Raw genomic sequence first — 15,700 nt, 5'->3', positions numbered from 1 at the left:
TCGTGCACAGTGCAAACGGTCGTTTTCTGCCGCACGAGTAGATTTCTACTCAAGCGGCAGCTTTCTCAACACGGACTGGTAGTTTCTCATCGCGAGCGGTCGTGAACATACGCGACCACGCGCAACGAGAAACCTGACCTCCCCGCGTGAGAATCTCACCGGGAGGTTTATTTTTCATGCTCGCGATCGGCCACTTGATGTGGCTGATCGCAAACGGTGAAAAGCCTCGCTGGGATGTCATTTTGCTCGCTCGTGGTCGCCAACTTGACATTGAGGACCGTGAGCAAGCAAAAAACTTTGCCCGCGGTTAATTGAATGCTGCTGATAGATCAAGCAAAAGACACACGATTGATGGACGGAATTCAGAACAAATCAAAACATTCACCCCCAGTCAAGAGATCTGGGTTAAATACATCATTCTTTTGCTCAACATGCCACCCCAGTTTAGACCTGGCTATATGCAAATCAGTCTTGACCCTGTGCATCAAGGGAACAATCCAGCCCCTGCCAAGTCAGGTCCTCCCTGGACCGGAAACAAGCATCCTAGGAGCGATTTCGGGGTTTCGTCCCTCATCAGCCAGGATAGCTTGAATCCAGTGGCACAGTGAGCCCGGGACCAAAGCTGGTCGTCTGTGGTCAAGAGATAATCTAATGGTGTCTACTACTACTGCAAGTAGAGCAGTCTCTGTGCTGTGAGATGGTCTAAAACCAGACTGAGAGATGACTAACAAGTTGTTATGTTATAGGTAAGCCATAAGATGTTTGTTGATATGGGCCTCCAAAGTCTTACCCAGAAGAGGGAGGAGAGATATGGGGCGAAAGTTGGTTGGGTCCTTGGGGTCAGCGGTTGCTTCTTCAAGATCAGGGTTACAGGGGCTGCTTTCTATTGCTTTAGGACCATGGTTAGGGGCAAAGATTGGTTGCATAATACATGGGGGGGAGTGGAGTGAAATGAGTTTTTGGAGGACAAGGATAAGCCGGAGAACCTGATATTGCTTTGGCTAATAATTTGATCATTTGAATTAGCGAGATGGGCTCAAAACATTCGAGTGTCACAGAGCTAGAGTGTTGTCGGCTAGCAGTGGGGGGATGGGTATGGCTTGAAAACTATTGTAAATTGTGTTCATTTTAGTTTGAAAGTGAGTTGCCAGGGTGTCACAGAAGATTTGAGATGCTGGGGGGAGGGGTGGGTCAGAGGAACAGGCGTGTGGTTGAGCAAAGGTTTTTAACATTTTAAAAAGCTCATTGGAGGAGTTGCTTGCCTGACCAATTTTCTGGACAATATATTGTTTACGAGCTGTCTTTATTTTGGCACGGTAAGAGTGTAGTGCATCTTTAAATATTTGTTTGTTAGAATTGCTTTTAGACAGCCTTCAATTGCACAGACGAACGCCAAAGTGCTTTGGGTCTGGAATATTTCTTAGTGAGTGATTTGTAGGGAGGCATAATGTCAAATGCCTGAACATGGGAGTTGTTAAACCCTACACAAGTTGAATTGATATCTAATAGGTTATCTGGTTTGAAAGTGGGGAAGGCTGCTGCGAAACAGTCACCGGTGATCTGCTTCAGGGGTCTGGTGATGGATTGGTGTGGGCCGTAGGTGTGCTGGGCACAGTGGTTAGTGGAATTAGGAAGCTGATCAGAAAGTGATCTGTCCATGTCAGTGGCAGCGGAGGGTCATTTTGCGGGAGCTTACTAGTGGAGAAAATGAGGTCTAACGTATGCCCTGCTTGATGGGTGGGGCAGTTTTTATAAGCTGTAGGAGAAGTGTGGCTTCAATGGTTAGAGCGGCAGACCCTGATGCAGAGGTCTGGCCCGGGACCAGGGTTCAATTCCCGCCTTGGCGGGTCTTGGGCTCAATTTCCGCAGATCTGATAATTCTTGCCTCTGTGCCTATTCTAATCATGGGTCCCACTCTGCAACTCTGGGCAATAGCTTGCTTAATCTCCACAATGGCCCCAACAGGGATAGGATGCCTGGCTTCACCTTGGGGGTGCCCAGGAGTGGGCACTTCACAGGGAAAAGCCAGGAAGGGTTCCACAGCGGTATGCGTACAAGCACCTGAGATACCCCTTCGGGGGTCGATTCGGTGCGATATACAAATACTACTACATTTACATTTAGCATTTCGAGATGTGTTAGCATCATAGGGACCTCGGGATCCATGATAACGTCGACATGATAATTAAAATCTCCAATCAGGAGAAAATCTTGTGTGGCAAGTACATGGGGTGCAAGTCGTTCTGTTAGATTGGAACTGAAATCCTTTTTTTTGTCCAGGAGGGCAGTAAATAGGAGCACTATTCCAGGAGTTTCCGTTTAAAGGATGCAATCTAAACACATTCAGCTCAACCCAGTTGGTAAGAAGCGCGTCAAGGATTTCGACTCTAACTAAGGCTGTCCCGAATGGCTATGGCTGTTCCACCTCCTGGCTTAAGTTCTGTGATGAAGCACAAGTCAGGTTGCATTGACGCTAGAAAATCCCAAATTTCTTCTGAGTGTTTGGGGATTGATCTAGTGTTGAAGTAAGTGCATTTGAGTGTGGGGGAGGATACTCTAGTTTGTCAAGGGCTGGGTGCCCGATTCACAGAATGAACTTAAGACTCAAGCCTAAACTTACTACTATTTTGGTATTCACAGAATGCACTTACTACTTTTGGCATTCACAGAATGAACTTACTACTTTTGGTATTCACAGAAGTTAGGATTTTGTCTTAAGTTTGTCTTAAGACAGACTTAAGACAGACTTAAGACAGACTTAAGACAAAATCCTAACTTCTGTGAATACCAAAAGTAGTAAGTGCATTCTGTGAATACCAAAATAGTAGTAAGTTTAGGCTTGAGTCTTAAGTTCATTCTGTGAATCAGGCCCTCTGTGCCTGATTATGGAAGGGAGGACTGGCTTCCTTGTCCAGTAATGTTGTTGAGCATGTGAATGTGCGTGCCTGGCTTGAGAAAGGGCCTTCAAAGGTGACAGCGAGTTGTGGTGTGCCATGTAAGCAGTTCGAATTGAGCCTCTTTAGATCATTGTTATCGTAGAAAAGTGTGGATTCTGGGACTCACCGAGGGGATGGATGTGTGGAAAATTAGATTTCGATGTGAACATTTCCGGCGCCATCTTGTACAAACCTGGGCCCGTACGAGCGGGTTAGACACCATGGCCACTTCGTACTCTGCCGATCGCCTGCACGTCTCCCTGACCTCGCTAACATCCCCGCACGCTGGCAGCCCCCATGCACACATGCCTGAACCATAAACGCATCCACAGCGCGACCCTGCCCCTGAGCCACTTCCCGTGCCGGACCCACGCACCCTTTCATCTCTTTCACACGAACAGCCCGTTTGACAACCCCTTCCCCTGCACCTGATTGTTCGATCCGATCCCAGGCCACCACCCAACCCTGCGGATACAGTTCATTGCCCCCATACTGTAGGATTTCGCCTCTCATCAAAGGAGCCGGGATTAATCAGTGTCACCACCCCATGAGACCTAACCGATTGCACACATTCCGGTTCCTGACGGAATGTTCAGCTGCGCGATAGTCATCACCTGCTGAGGTTGGGGCGGGGGACCTCCGCTGTGAATACGTGTGGGAACGAGCCTGAAGCGGGGATTCCAGAAATGTCTTACTGTGCTTCAAAGTAATGTCAGGAATTTGCTATCTTGTAATAAAGTAATGAACCACTGTATAAAATGCCAGGCCACAGAGATGCAGTTAGAGAGCACCTCAAGACAATACTCTGTTTGTCCGATCTGATGTGCTTTGCTCCAGAGAAAATAAAAACCTGTTTCCCGCTTTCAGTTTCCAGCACCCGCCTCTTTATTTGATAATTATTGAATGGTTCAGAGGCGACTAACGCCAAGCAGTGCTTGAGGATATCTAGAGAAAAACTGCTTTTCCACAATGGGCGTCCCAAACGTGGGGCCCATCAGCGACACGTGGGTCCAGTGAGAGAGTTCCTAATGACAGAGTGAACGACTGCAACGATCGGGAAGAGCTCCTGCCCGAAGGACCGTCGCCTGGCAGCCGATCATCCGACCTTCACCGGTTCAGGGCGGACCTCTCTCGAGTGATCTACGGGCCTGACTGGGAACCCTCAGGAGTGCCGCGGCAATAACGGAGAATAGAGGATGATCGGGCGCTGGAAGTGGATGTTGAGAAACTGTCCATACGGTCCGAGTAAGGTCGTGTAACACGACTCTTTTTGTTTGATTGATTGATTGTTCAGAAAATACTAGTATTACCTATTGATTGGTTCGTTTAGCCTTCGTTGCTACTCAATATATTTATTGGTTCTTTTTGAGATATTCTCTGTTTGCAAACAACGAAGAATAGAAATATTCTGTCTAGTCTTTGCAAGTAGTGAAGGATAGGTAGTGCGGACCTTTGTCCACCATTGTTTGAGATCTTCACTTGTCCGATATACGTAATGCCTATCTTCTCCCCACTGATTGGTAGTTGGTTTAGCCCGGATTGTCTATTAGAGGTAGATCATCCAGCTCCGCTGGAAGGCACCACTAATAAGGACATGTTTATGAAGTATGGACTAGTCGCCGTAGCTTATAGTAAGTTATGGCTTAAAAATACAAAAAAAGATCGAGAAAGTCAGTGGCCACTGATAGGATCTTTTGACCTTGATAAAATAGAAGTGCTAGAGATAGCCCTTCGCAAAAATAAAACCACTCCTACCATGCTTGATAGTCTCGGCATGTGGCGCAAAGAAGCAACGCAACGCAAAAAGAGAGACGAAGCGAAAACCGATAAAGAATTGCGAAAAGCCGCTCACTTGGCTGGTAAAAAGTTAGAAGAGGAAATAAAGGAAAGAGAAAAAGCTAAAAAGGAATGAGAATCAGAAACCTCAGGACAATGCCCTGTTAGAACACCCTCAATAGGAAGATGGAACCGGAGCCTTTTATTTAGATTCCGGGATGGAAGCGTTGTCAACTTGCTAAGCTTCACCCTTGGCTACAACAAAAGTTTAGAAGAGCTGGATTGTCCCTGCTCCGTAGGTGGGAAACAAAGTTTGTTGCACTATTTCTTTTTCTGTGGCCACTACAAATTATATACTCGTCATTATTTAATGCCGATTCTCCGCAAACACAATTTAAGGGATTTTAATTTGGCATTGAGGTTCCTACAAATGTTGTCAACAGACGAGACCATTTACACTGTAAGATGTTTTATAAAAGTCTGTGTAAGATCAAGGGCAAGCATGGAACAAACGTAATGGACAATGGTATTGTACTTGAACGCATATTGCACTATATCACTTTGACACAATTTGCATTAAGAAACATTTATATGCGTGTTTGGATCTGTATGACTATTTCAGGTGAAATGCACATTGCACTTTACCATTCTGATATAATTTGCACAAAGAAACAACTATATGTGTGTTTGGATCTGCATGATTATTTTAGGAGTAGATACATTGAAATTTATGGTACAAATTAGACTAATGGACCAATGTTTTTCCTCATATGTAGTATGCACTTTATGATATTTATGCTGCTCAAAACCCAATAGGAAATTTTGCTTTTAACTTTTATACAGGTTTTTATGTGTTTTAATGTGTTTCATTCTGTATGTACTTTTATGGATGTATCAAAACTCCAAATAAAGATCATTTGAATTGAATTGAATTGAATTGAACACCCTCAGTGCTTTACCCTGAGCTTCCATCAAAGCAAAGGGCAGACGATGATTTACTCCTTGGTCCCCCAATCATCTATATGCCCCCTCCTTATGCCCCCACCCATCCTTTAGTACAGCACCTACAACCTCAGAGCTTAAATGAAGGTAGCGCCAGAGCCTCGGTAATCCACGGCCTCTGCGCCGACCGAGCCTCTCGTGCTAAACCTTGTATCAAAAGAAGCCTCAGATAAACCCGAAATGAAAGAAAAAGAGTCAGCAAGAATTCCCTGTTTGAACAAAAATGAACGAGCGGGCATTGATAAAATAGTTAAAACATTAGTGGATCGAAAAGAGACGGAAGAATATATATCGGACATATGTAACTCGTATGCCGACAGTCATAAACAACATTTTATTGTACGCTTTTGCTATCATACTCTCACGGCATACAAAGAAAGGTATAGTGATAAAGGACCCGAACGCCTTGCAACTCTGTATAGGAAGATAGATATCGGGGATGAGAGTGAGTGTGATGTGGCGCAACTTTTCTCATACACTTTAGAAGTCTTCCGCCCCCTCACAGAACAAGGACAAATAACCAAAGGCGCAACCCCTGTCACGACCGAGCCCCCGGCAGAAAAGTTAGACACTATGATGCCCATAAAGGAAGCTGCTCCCTACTGGGTCCCCCCACGAGGTCAGGGAACGCATGATGATATAAACCACCAGGACGCTAAAGGAAGGGTAGTGTACAATTGGGTATACCAACCCTGGGATAGACAAGATATCCTGACCTTCCATAAATCCTTGCCAGACTTGCGAAAGAACCACACTGCCTTTTACACGGAATTAGGTACCGCCTTAGGATCGACAATCATGACCCTAGCCGACATAGACTTGTTCTTTGGGTTATGTCTGCCAGCTGACGTGTGGAAGCAAATTCGCAAAGTCGACCACCTTGAGCTGTTTGGACATACCTGGGGACAACTCAATGTCATAGACAAACAACGAGATCCTGGACAGAAACCCCTGAAAGCTATATTGGAACTCCCAGAGAAAATTGTGCAGAACATAAAGACTCTAATCCCCGAGAAAAAGGTAGACTGGTCAATAGTAACAGCTTGCCGCCAGAAACCCCAAGAAGATGTCTCCGAATATTTCTCTCGGTTCGAAACGGTGTTCTCCGATTACAGCAGTCAGGACATGACTACTGCAACCGGACATCACTTATTCGTGCAGAATTATGTTAAGGGTCTGTTGCAGGAAGTTTCACAGAAACTACAGACCAGCGAGAGTAGGCCAACATTATTTCCCTACTGGGTCAACCCCTTACCGCTTCACTCCTGGAAGCATTGGCTGCAAATTTTAAGCGTAAGAGTGTTTACTTACGCCCCATCACACTTTGTATCTCATGGATATGTGTGATACTGGTGTTTTAGCGACACCACCCCCAATTATTTGTGATAATCACAATAATGGTACCACCAGTGCCATTACACTTTTGCCGACTGTAGTCTACCCACTGAGCACTGTAGATTCGGCATTCTATGTATATGACTATGTGGCGAAGACGCCTATTTGACTCTCCTCTTCTTACTAGTTTTGTCTATGTCTTCAATGTTGTCGGTACAGGCATATATGAGAAGGGAATCCCCTCTCAGACTTAGAGAAACACCTTAGTGAGTGTAACACATAGCCTGGATTATACTCCTTTTTATCCTGCACTACACTCTATTTTAAAAAGGTCCTGGGGAAAGCCAGATTTAGTTTAAGGCACTGGCTGAAACATGTCGACCAACTGATGGATGTAGGAGGTAGTAACTCGCCTCCCTTAAACATCCCCAAGCCTTATTTTAACCGCTGACGGGGGCCCAGTTATTAAAATGTAATTTACCCTCGGGTACTGGGACCCTCGCCAAGCTGTTTTAACTCACAATTCACTTTACATCTCACACTGCACTCTCAGTAAAATACCAGCTCCGCTGTAATCAGGCCTCGCAGCACACAGGGGACGCATTAGGTGCCACTGTGGTGGGCCCGATGATGAAGCATGCCACCAACTAGGTTGGTGGGTGAGGGCTTCATGAACTCACCAACGAGGTGCTCATGACAAATCTAATCAGAGTCCTTACAATATTGGTCATATTTAAGCTAGTCTCTTTTGATAACACATATAAACTACGGGGACTCGGACTAGCTTTCTAGTCCTCTCTCTCTCTCTTGAGACGCGCATACCAGTACTATGAACACCAGAAGAATGAAAATGATAGAGCCTCAGAGAAAAAGAAGAAAGACTTAAAGGAGCGAGTCATGATAGCTCAGTTGCAAGGAGTGAATTTAGGGAAAGAACCCTACAAAGGAAACTACCAGCAAATTGTTCCTAGAAACTCACCCCCCTAGAAATAATGCACCTGCACCCTACACTGGACGTAGAGATTTAGGTGAGAACCAATGTGCATTCTGCAAAGAATACGGACATTGGACGTCTCAATGCCCGGTCCTGCTGGAACTAAGTAGGAACAAAGAGACAAGAGACTTATCGAACAGACCAGGAAATAGAGGACGCGGACGAGGGTACACAAACGACACTAGTGACGAAAGGCCCGGTAGAGTGAACGCTGTTGACCGTCCCCGACAGAACCAATACCAACAATCTGACTACGACAACGCTTATGACTTTGCATAGGACTGCCAAGGGCAAGGGAGGGATCAAGCCGAGCTCTATGTTGACCAGCAAGGCCCTTATGTCACCGCTAAGGTCCTAGGCACAAAGTCTCCATTTTTGGTAGACACAGGAGCAACAGTCCAAACGACTGATTCCAAGGGCACCCTTGTCTGGCTCACAAGTGACATCAATAGGTTTTGATGGTACGCCCTCCACTAATCCCTTGTCCAAACCAATCCCTTTTGATCTGGAAGACAATATCACCGACACGACATTCCTTCTCTCCTCCAATACCCCCGATGCCATCATGGGTCTTGACTTGCTGAAGCATTTTCGAGCAACTATTAGATGCTCACCCGACGGAGTCCGAGTCATTCTATACGACAATCCCAACCTGCTCAGACCTTGTCCCGCACGACACATGTACTCCATAACTAACGCCGACATGTCCCTGCTTGACACCTTACCTCGTACTTATGGGCAAAGGCTGACTCAGACGTAGGACGGATGATGATAGACCCAGTGCATGTGACTGTACGACAGGACGCGACACTACCGAAAATACCGCAGAACAAAATATCACCGAAGGCGAGAAAGCAGTGGTAGAAATTACCCAGTCCATAGTGAATGCAGGAGTGGTAGAGGAAGTAGTGAGCAACATTTGCAACAGCCCTATCTTACGATTATCAAAAATCAAGGAGAGGGAGATGAGAAAGCGTACCGCTTCATCATCGACCTACGAGAAATTAACAAAATAGTTGTGCCACAGTACCCCGTAGTCTCTGACATCACCACCATTTTGACCCTGATCCCGTCCACTACCACCACATTCACTGTGATTGACCTTAAAAATGCTTTCTTCTCCATACCCATCTACCCAGACAGCCGCTACCTTTTCGGATTTACCCTAAAATCCCGCTCATATAGATTTTGTAGAGCACCCCAAGGGTACACCGAAATCCCAAGCATTTATAGCCAGGCACTCTAGAGACAGTTAGATGCAGTTCAGTTACCGGACGGAGTGGTGTTGATACAGTATGTAGATGACATTCTTCTAGTGGCTGACACCACTCCACTTGCAGTCACCGCCACCATCCAGCTCCTACATTTCCTTGCAGAGAATGGTCACAAGGTTTCCTGAAAGAAATTACAGTTTTGCAAACCCCAAGTGACATACTTAGGCCACCTCTTATCTAAAGAAGGGAGGAAACTCACGCCTGACAGAATCCAGACCATTTTGGAAACCTCCATCCATAAGAACCAGAAGCAAGTCCGCTCTCTGGTAGGCCTCACCTCATTATGTCGACAGTAGTTACCGAACTTCAGCCTCATTGTTAAACCCCTACTTCCCTTCTGGCCAAAGATGTTCCCTTCCCACTCCCTTGGACCCCCGAATGCCAAACTTCTTTCAAAGAATTACGAGACGCCCTTTGTTCAGCACCCGTTCTAGGAACCCCAGACTACTCCAAACCCTTCTCCCTCTACACCCACGAGAGAGAAAGATGTGCATTATCTGTCCTAACGCAATCCATCGGCCCCAAACAACACCCTTGTGCTTACTTCTCTGCCACTCTTGACCCCGTAGCCAGAGCTTTGCCAGCTTGCCTACGAGCTGTAGCAGCTGCCGCTGTCTCGATACGACAGAGTGAGGAAATTGTACTTTCAAACCCCCTTACGGTATTAGTACCCCATGCTGTTGACACCCTCCTGAATCAGACCAAGACCCAACACCTGACTAGCGCCCGATTGACTGGATTCAAACTAACTCTATTGGCACCACACATTACCCTGAAGCGATGTACCAATTTGAACCCGGCTACCTTGTTACCACTACCTGAGAATGACCCCAATGTCACTACCCTGCATGACTGTGTGACCCTCACTGACGAACAGACTAAGAGTAGGGTAGACCTCTGAGACACTGCCTTCCCAGAACCTGACGGAGAGCTATGGGTAGATGGCTCATGTATCAAACTCCCTGACTGCACCACCTCATCTGCATATGCTGTTACCACTGCCCGAACTGTTATTGAAACAGCCTGCATTACCCAACGATCCGCACAGGTGGCAGAACTGGTTGCCCTCACATAAGCGTGTATTTTAGCAGCAGGGATGACAGCAAACATATACACGGACAGCCAGTATGCCTTCGGGGTGGTTCACCATTTTGGGCTTCTATGGAGAGAAAGGGGATTCCTGACCTCACACGGCACACCGATCTTACACGGAAATCTAGTCTCCGCCCTGACTGAAGCAGTCCTCCTCACCAAGCAAGTGGCAGTAATCAAATGCCAAGCACATAAGAAAGTGACGGACATTGTAGGACAGGGAAATGCACTGGCTGACATCACTACCCGAGCCACGGCCGAAAACAGAACGAGAACACGAATGTACGTGACCGGGTCACAAGCAGCGAAATGGACAGACGCTAGGGAGACTATAAGAGATATCCAACTGACAAGTATGCCACATGAATTGACTGAATGGGCACGGGTGGGACTAAAAGACGATGAAGGCTGCTGGAGGACGAAAGACACAGACAAATGGTTGGTACCTAACGCTTATCTGATCCCCATATTGACCATGGCACACTTACCCACACACATAGGATCTGCCCCATGACTGAACTGATTACTAGAGTATGGCACAACAACAAAATATCAGATTCAGCGAAACGCTTAGTCCAGCAGTGCATGATATGCCTACAGCACAACCCGGGGAAAGGGACAGTAGTGCCCCGGGGAGGGTTTGGGGTCCCTGACCATCCCTTCGAAATCATCCAAATGGATTACATTCAACTAGAGAGGTGCCATGGTCTAAAATACGTACTAGTGATTGTGTGCGTGTTTAACAAATGGCTGGAAGCTTACCCCGCTCGTGACAATACCACCATCGCTACTGCCAAGGTGTTATTGAAAGAGTTCTTCCCACGCTATGGCCTTTGTCGGATTTTGTGGAGCGACAATGGCCCCCACTTCGTAGCCGAAGTTATCCAACTCATGCTGAAAGGGTTGGGTGTAAAACAAAAAATTTCACGCAGTTTTCCATCCCCAATCTGCAGGCCTGGTAGAAAGACGTAACGCCACACTAAAACTGAAGCTAGCGAAGATAGTTGCCACCACAGGACTGAAATGGCCTGATGCCCTCCCACTGGCATTGCTATCAATGCGCTCCACTCCAACCAAACACCACCTGACTCCGTACGAAGTTGTCTTTGGCCGGCCTATGAACATATGACCTGCGCCGAAGCCAACATCCATCCATGATGTCCCGAACATCCTAATGTCTGATTATCTGCACAATTTAACAAAACCACTAACTGTTATCCACCAACAGGTGCAGCAAGCCATACCAGACGCATCCAGGGGCCCCGGACACGACATCCAACCTGGCGATTATGTCCTAGTCCGAAACTTTCAGCGAGGAAAGAGCCTGGAACCCAGGTGGATGGGCCCCTAGCAAGTCTTGATCACCACCCGAACTGCACTTCGAGTGGAAGGAAAAAGAAATTGGCTACATGCGCACCATTGTCGGCGGATATCCTCAACCCTGACGACGACCGAAAATGTGGACACCCAAGAAGAGCTCCTGACGAGAGACCGACCTGCCCTAAGCTGTTACAGCAAAGAAGGAACACCACAGCGGATCAAGCAATTAGCACCACTGCTTCAACAGTCCCATAAAGTGTTCAGTATCATGTGCTGTTAAACCTCCGAGACCTGCTGTGGTTAGGTCTCACTGGATTCCCAGACAAAGCTTGAAAAAAAGGGCGTAGAGGCAGCACCAGTTATGAAGTAATTCACAAAGGCAAAGTATTCTGAAAATAAGTTCTTCTTTTTATTGATCTTTTTGTTTAGGGGTGCACAGGACAGCCAACGCATTTCGCTCCCCACCTTGGGAGCTCCATCAGGGCAAAGTCAAAAAGGATATTACACAAACAGTAATATACTGGTCTAGGCCAGGCAGGCAGTATAAGGCTCAGTCAGAGTCCCAATAGACATACAGTAAACAAAATCAAGAGAATCGCACGCAAGTTAGTGCAGGAACTGAGCGCAATGTGGACCAAATCGCGTAGGATCAGGTTCCAAGGCAATTGGAATGTATGGAGGCAACAAGAATATGGGGTTCTAAAAGAAATTTTTCCTGGATAGAGATGAGGTCTTTCTTGAAAAACTTGGCAGACCTTAATAAGCTGCCAAGCCCACTCATTCTCAAAGACGAATATCGTCCTCTGCGAGTCCCCCGTGTCAAACGCCCTAAGCTGTTACCCAGAAACAGAGACACTTGAATTGGCAGAATTTCCCGATCCCACTGTGCCATCCAGAAAAGGGTACAACTTGCGACGAAAGGAGAGTGCTTCGGCCAAGCAGACCACTAACAAAGTCAAAAATCTCAGAGCAGTAGCTAACACTACAAAGGCTACAAGGAGAGACGCCAGACAAAGTATGCGGTCCTGCCAGTCACCGAGTCTCTTGAAGGTGATGGAAGATCCCAGACGGCCGAAGGCTCACCCTAAAGACCCCAAGACTGCCAAGCTGCATAGCACAAAGACAATTGCACTTTTCATTGCATCCCTCATCTGACTCCTGCTGATGGTCACAGTTTGAATCATGGAAGAAAGTGCTCCCACTCACAAGACAATGATACCCACTATGCAGCCCACCACCAAGAAAGAACATTATCTGGTCTCACTGTCACCCCACCTCTGAGAACGACGCAAAGAATTTTGGAATAATTCATTTGTACAATTGCTGCATCAACACAACCTTGCTGCCAATGCCACGAACTGTTGGATCTGTGGGCTGCTACCTCATGCAACTGAACACTCTATCCCCTTGATCCCTTCACCTTTCTTTGTTCATGGATCCTGCCTTGCTTGGCTAATACTCCAACAAGGGAGCTACAAGGACAATGCAACATCTGGTGAAACAATTGCACAGTTCTACAATGAGTTCTGGCTGAACAAAACAGGAAAAAACCTCTGCTCGTATTTGCCCTCTGACGTCAAAAACCACTTTTCAAATGAACATCCCGGAAAAGGAACGAATCGAAATGCAAGTGTTCAACAATCCAGCCAGACCCACCTTCTCATATCTGCGAAAACTGACTGCTGCAACTCTGACTGTGGCCCTATCTGTGGTGAACGTCTCAGGTCTTGTTTGCATTGAAGGCCATGGGACGAAAATTGTGCGCCACAGCTCCTGGCCCATAAAAAGGACTTTGAACACTGCCGATCCTCCTTCGTTTGTTGCTTCACCAAATATGTACTTTATCTGCGGTACAAAAGCTTACACCTGGCTCCCAAAGGGCTGGGGGGCACTTGCTACATTGCCTTTGTCCTTCCACCAACATACGTGGCACCAGCAAATCAGCACAGACAGAAATGCTCAGAAGTCACAGAGCAAGCAGACTCCACCGCATCACAGTTCCTTGATGCAGCAAAAGGACTCATTCCACTTTGGAGTCTGATGGCAAACAGTCGAGCCATCCGACATCTGACCCAAGCAGTCGAAACAGCATTAAACATTACAGCTGGCATCCTCACCAACAACACAGCTGAACTACAGGCGGTCAGCCTGGTGGCTCTACAGAACCGTCTTGTCTTAGACGTAGTGCTAGCGGATTGTGGAGGACCATGCCGCATCATCGGAGCCAGCTGCTGCACCTTCGTACCGGATAATTCACAGTCAGTTTACAAGGCAATCGAACACCTTCACAGATTGGCATCAGAGATCCACCAGGAGCAAGAAGGCTGGACACTGGGAAGCTGGTTTTGGAACACTTTGAAAGACTGGGGCTCGAAACTGTTGATGATAACATTGGTACTAGTCTTTATAATATGTGTTTGCTGCCTGGGGATACAATGCATACCGCCTCTGTGTTCTCTTTTCATGAACTCTATTTGCCCTAAGACTTTGGACACTAAATCTGAACATGTGAAAGCCTTGCATGACATAGAGATACAAAATATGATGGGTATTAATGTAAATTGACAAGCTGGCTTAGACATGTTCAAAGGGTACACTGTGGAAAATTAGATTTCGATGTGAACATTTCCGGCGCCATCTTGTCCAAACCTGGGCCCGTACGTGCGTGTAAGCGGCAGCCATCTTAGACACCTTGGCCACTTCATACACTGCCTATCGCCTGCATGTCTCCCTGACCTCGCTAACATCCCCCGCACGCTGGCAGCCCCCATGCACACATGCCTGAACCATAAACGCATCCACAGCGCGACCCTGCCCCTGAGCCACTTCCCGTGCCGGACCCACGCACCCTTTCATCTCTTTCACATGAACAGCCCCTTTGACAACCCCTTCCCCTGCACCTGATTGTTCGATCCGATTCCAGGCCATCACCCAACCCTGCGGATACAGTTTATTGCCCCCATACTATAGGATCTCGCCTCTCATCAAAGGAGCCGGGATTAATCAGTGTCACCACCCCATGAGACCTAACCGATTGCACGCATTCCGGTTCCTGACGGAATGTCCAGCTGCGCGATATTCATCACCTGCTGAGGTTGGGGTGGGGGACCTCTGTTGTGAATACCTGTTGGAACGAGCCTGAAGTGGGGATTCCAGAAATGTCTACTGTGCTTGAAAGTAATGTCAGGAATGCGCTATCTTGTAATAAAGTAATAAACCACTGTATAAAAGGCCAGGCCACAGAGATGCAGTTAGAGAGCACCTCAAGACGATACTCTGTTTGTCCGATCTGACGTGCTTTGTTCCGGAGAAAATAAAAACCTGTTTCCTGCTTTCCAGTTCCAGCGCCCGCCTCTTTATTTGGTAATTATTGAATGGTTCAGAGGCGACTAACGCCAAGCAGTGCTTGAGGATATCTAGAGAAACACTGCTTTTCCACAGATGGCTCCAGAGCTGATAAACTCTTTCTAAACACGGCCTTGATGGCGGCCAAAAGAGACATTGCAGCGAACTGGCTGAGCTCAACCGCTCCCACCATGGAACGTCGGCGCAGGGGGGGTGGACTGGTGTACTCCGCAGGAGTGACCTTGTATGAGGCAAGGGGATGCCCGAAAAAGTTTCGCAGAGTGTGGGGCAAATGGGTGGGGATGATAGAAGACTGACATTTCCGTTGAGCAACCAGGGGCTAGAGTGGGTGCTGCTATGTCCTTCCCTTACGTGTTGGGTCATGTACGCTGGTGTAATACTGTCATATTTCTGCTTTACACTGATATGTGTTCAACTGCTGGTCTGCTGTTCTCTTTTGTTGCTCTCGTAAAATCAAAAAAATTGATTATCAAAAAAAAGAAAAGTGTGGATTGTGGAGTTATACCTGTGAACGGAGATGCAGGGTTCCTGGCGACGGTCGGGTGCGGACGGGAGCAGACGGGCTTGCCTTTTGCATGTCTTAGGCGCACCTTCGGAGTGCCGGC

Source organism: Lissotriton vulgaris, chromosome 11 (assembly GCF_964263255.1).
Source record: "Lissotriton vulgaris chromosome 11, aLisVul1.2, whole genome shotgun sequence".
Taxonomy (NCBI): domain Eukaryota; kingdom Metazoa; phylum Chordata; class Amphibia; order Caudata; family Salamandridae; genus Lissotriton; species Lissotriton vulgaris.
This window is presented reverse-complemented; position numbering follows the sequence as displayed.